Source organism: Urtica dioica, chromosome 8 (assembly GCF_054948205.1).
Source record: "Urtica dioica subsp. dioica isolate 48M chromosome 8, U.dioica_male_clone48M_v1_H2, whole genome shotgun sequence".
NCBI lineage: Eukaryota > Viridiplantae > Streptophyta > Magnoliopsida > Rosales > Urticaceae > Urtica > Urtica dioica.
In genome coordinates this window covers 9,857,907-9,862,500 of record NC_142763.1, presented here as the reverse complement: position 1 = coordinate 9,862,500, position 4,594 = coordinate 9,857,907, and the positions used below count along the sequence as shown (strand labels likewise).

General features: G+C 34.7%; 1 long non-coding RNA gene across 1 annotated transcript; it reads left to right on the top strand.

Moving 5' to 3' along the window:
- Window positions 1-3,105: 3,105 nt before the first annotated feature.
- LOC149387937 (uncharacterized) lies at window positions 3,106-3,393 on the top strand. Its single transcript, XR_016301076.1, has 2 exons — window positions 3,106-3,196; window positions 3,325-3,393. It is a non-coding gene; the product is annotated as an uncharacterized LOC149387937 (long non-coding RNA).
- Window positions 3,394-4,594: the final 1,201 nt, after the last annotated feature.

Here is a 4,594-nt window from a genome sequence, read left to right as displayed (position 1 = left end):
ATATAATAAAAAAAAAAGGATACCACGATTGACCGCATACGCAAGAATTGCATTAGAAGGAAACTGACACCTCATAGACTATCCTCTGTTACCCGTTTGGAATTCAATATATGAGAGAATGAGAAAACACGAGTGATCATATAAATGGAAGTGAAATTAAGAGGAAAAATAAAAATTATATCTTGTTTTTGATGTTATGGAAAATAAAGGGTAAATATGAGAATAAAGTGAGAAAATAGAAATTTATACGGCCCGCATTTAAAATTTAGACGCTTTATTTTCCACCCTATTTTTCATGAAAAATAGAATATATTTGTGAAAATTGTTTGTGATAGTGTTTTTTTTAAAACTAATATGGTCCAAATATTTATCACAAAAATAATCTTTTTCAAGTTTTTAATTGTCATTTTTTTTATGTTTATAGATTTTTTTTTAATCCAAAAATTGTTACTGTTTTGGGTTATATTTAATTTAATTTACTGTTTACTATTTTATTTAAAAGAAAGATGACATTTACAGTTTGAAAACCTCTAAACTTTGAAAGGATTCAAAACACCAACTATATTTGGAACGTTGCACTTTTAAAATACCATCCATGTAATTTTTCCAATGAAATCCCAATGTTAGTTAAACATTTTCCATCATAATTTCCTTTCTTTTATATATTCTCTCCATTTAAACAACACAAGAAAAATTGGGTATGCGTAAAACATGAAAAATCTAATTAAGAAAAAACGACAACCAATTTAATTTTTATTGAATTATTTAGATTCGAGAAGATTCGATGGAAACCAGAGTAAAGAGAAACATATATTTAAAATTGAGATAATATCGAAATTATGATCATTTTGATAGTATCAAAACCCATTACTTGTGTTTTAATTTGGAACTATTACTGCCTTTTGTACATTCACCTTTTTAACTTTATTAATTTCCTTTTTCATTTCTCTTATAAATTACATCTCTTTTAATACTTCACTTTCATATTCTTTGAAGATTTATTGACGTACAAAAATTTATTGACAAAGATATCAATAGATCTTCAAAGAAATAATTTTTTTTTCCAGATTCCAAAAAACTTTTAAAAAATTATATTAATTTACTTCACATATCACTCCATTTCGCATACATTATATATTAATGAAAAGATCTAAACTCTAAACTAGGAAAAAAATGTAAAGGAAGAACAAAATCTAACACGAAGAACAAAATAAATATCAAGAACGAAAATGAACCATACGTCGCTTTTATGCAGTCCGACGCCGTTAGCATTTAACAACCCATATAATCAGCCACGCAAGAGAGAGAGAGAGAGAGAGAGAGAGAGAGAGAGAGAGAGAGAGAGAGAGAGAGAGAGAGAGTTAAATGTGTTAGTTTATTTATTTTTTAAACATAATGTGTTTGTTAAAATATTAAATGTAATTAAATTAAATGATTAAGAAATAAATACAAAAAAAAATTAAATGACTAGTCATTTAGAAATATTTTGATACCAAACATTTCTCTCTCCTATAGATAAGTAATAATTTTTTTTATTAAAATGTAATTAATGAATTTTGGTACAAAATTATTAAAGTGATCATAATTCTAGTATTATTCCTTTAAAATGAGGATGTGGGTTTCTTTATTCTCACTCTCTTTGTTAATACTTTTGTGACGGGTTTTAATTTTTAGGCAAAACTTTTTATAGTTGAAGAAGTTGCTAACTTGCTATGAAAATTGTTCGTCATCGCCCACCGGGGATTCCTGAAAATAGTTAACAGTTTGCTAGCAAAAAAAAAAAAGAGAGAGAGAAAGAAAATAGTTAACAGTTAAATTAAGGTAGTATTAAGATTAAAAGAAAAACATTTTCCTCCGGCTTTTATATATACACATAGTGTGGTTAGATTCCTATATTCAACGCACAACCATATATATGTTAATTAGTTGTTTATTTATGATTTACGTCTTTTTCAAGGGCATATCACATCGTCATCGCAATACACAGCCATAATAATAGAAGTCACGTGACGAGGAATTAAGTGAGAAGAAGTAGATAGATAGAGTAAGAAGAGCTTTGTTGAACTTTTTGGGAACCACTGTGCTCTCTTCTTCTTCTTTTTCATCGCAAACTATTCTCATGCGCGTGACTTTTTGCTTGTGGTCTTAAAAAACAGCAGATAAGCCGGTGAACCCAATTTATATATGACGAACGACAATCTCATTTATGCAAAAATCAATAATTGCGATAGTTGAAATCAATGAACCATACATATATAAATCCGCTTTAATATATCACACGTTATTACGTATCAAGGTGACGAGGCAGAGGAAGGGAGTGTCAGAGAAGAGAGAGATTAATGTACCACCAGGTTTTGAGGAGAGCAGAGGTGAATGGACGTGTGAGCTTTCACAAACCCTAGCTAGCTTACGTAGCCTATAGGGTTAAAGCATTATAGCTAGCTAAAGCATTATAATAATAAAATAATATTAAAAACCCCCTCATAGAAAAGCTGAAAGCCCACCCTTTAGCCTATCTGTCACCCTTCCTCAGAAGCATCAGTTCCGTAGACTCATCGGAGGTATGCTGTAAAGTAAGGCTTTTTGTGTAACTCGTCTTGTGAACGTTGGAATCAATGAACGAGTTTTTTCCTTGAATCGAGTATTGTTGCAAATTATAATTTCACTAGAGCGTGAAATGGTCCTAGATTTAGAAAATAAATATTTAAGGTCAATTAAAGATTTCGGAATGAGTTGAGAATTTCGAGTTGGACTCGAATGATTTTAATTTCCCGAATAATATTTTCGGTGAGTCCTCGAGTACTAAGAAGAGTCTCGGGAGTGAAAATAATTTCCGAAACACCTTAAATATATTCAAAATAAATTAGAATCAACGAGAAATTATCTCGGTTTATTTTCTAAATCGTTTCCATTTAATTATGGACGAGATGTTTATTTTGAGAGTAAAAGGATCGATTTGCAAACAAAAGGTGGTTTATTTGAAAGGAAATTTGAGAATGAGGAAGTTAGTAGGATTATTTTTGGTCCTTATCCCATTAATTTCTCAGCCACACATATAGTATTCTAGACTCTTCTATTACCCTTATCTTTTCACTTTCACGTTGGAACAAACCAAAGCAAGAAGGGGAAAAAAAAAAAACGCACGGAAGAAAAAAAAAAGAGAGAACAACGACCGAGAGACGCCGGAGTGGTTTAGGTGAGTTCGTCCTCTTCTTCTCCTTCCCGTTATTCATCTTCTTCATCTCCATTTCTTTTTCTTTTCCTTCGTTCATCTTCTTCAATCACGCTGAGAATCATTGGCTCCGATTTTGTTCTCTCCACAAGGTTGAGCGGGATTTCGTGGAGTAGGAGAAGCCGAGAGTTGTGGGTTCGTTTTCTACATCAAGGTAGGAAATCCAACTCGTTTTCTTTGTTTCTAGTCCGATTCCTATGTTTTCCTATTAGGGGTTTTTTAGTTCATTTGGTTGATTTCGTGGGTTGCTTGTGTTTGGGCTCGGTTTGTGCTTGTAGTGAGCTGAAATTATTTGAGTTAGGATTTTCAGATTTTTATGGATATTTTGGCCGAAAATTTGGAAGGGAAAATTGGGGGTTTTCATGTGTGATGCTTGAATCAGTTAATTGTTGATTAGGACTCTGATTTTAAGTGTTGAAAATTGGAGTTTTACTTGTTCAATTTCAGTTTTCACGTAAGTTGTGTTTTGGTTCACTTTTGGGCTGATTTTTGGAGGTTTCGGATTTCAGAGTATGTGCTTGGCTTTGAAGTATGTTGAGTGGATTTTTGTTTTGTCTGTGGTGTGGTACTGATATGCGTAGGATCGGATCTGAATTTGTGGTGTTTTTAGACGAGTCGGAGACTCGCTAGGATGTGAATAACATAGGTTCTTTTTAGAAAATTTACTTGGTTGAAAGTGTTGCTCGTCTTTGGTTTTTGTTGTTGTTGTTGCTGAGCGTGGGACGGGTTAGGATCGGGTGAGTGTTCGATTTCCGAATGCCTTGTTCGGGAATTGATTTCGAATCGAGAAACTTGGGTATCCTCGGTTCAATTTTTAATCTAACCATGCTCTCTTGTTGGTGCTGCGTGTCTCTCCGAGCTCGTACCGCAGGTACGAGGATGCAGCAAGGATGGTTCCGGCGAGTCGCGGGCGAGCAGCGAGGGCTGTTCGGGTTCAGCGACAAGGCAAAGAGGGGCTGTTCAGTTCGAGCGATACGTCAACGGCTCGGTGAGATGTCTTGAGGCTGTGACAGCGCGCAGCGACGGTGCAGACACGGGCTGCGAAACCTCAGCGTGTCGAGGCAGAGTGAGTTACGCAGCGACGACAGCGACTCGGCATCCTTTCGTTTCCGCGTCGGCGACGATGCGTTTGAACAGCGACGGCGGCGACGACGAGTCGTGAATGTACCGGCTCCCGACTCTAATTGTTAACCGAGTCGTTTCTACTAAAAGTCTTTTAACTATAATATGTAATATTATTCGTAAAATAGTTATGTACGTTTATGATACTAATCACGTGAGTTAGTGAGTTGTTTCGGATTCAAATCGGGTGCTTCAGGTGTGCTATGGTTCGTGGGTTCGAGATAAACCGAGAGTGTCGGT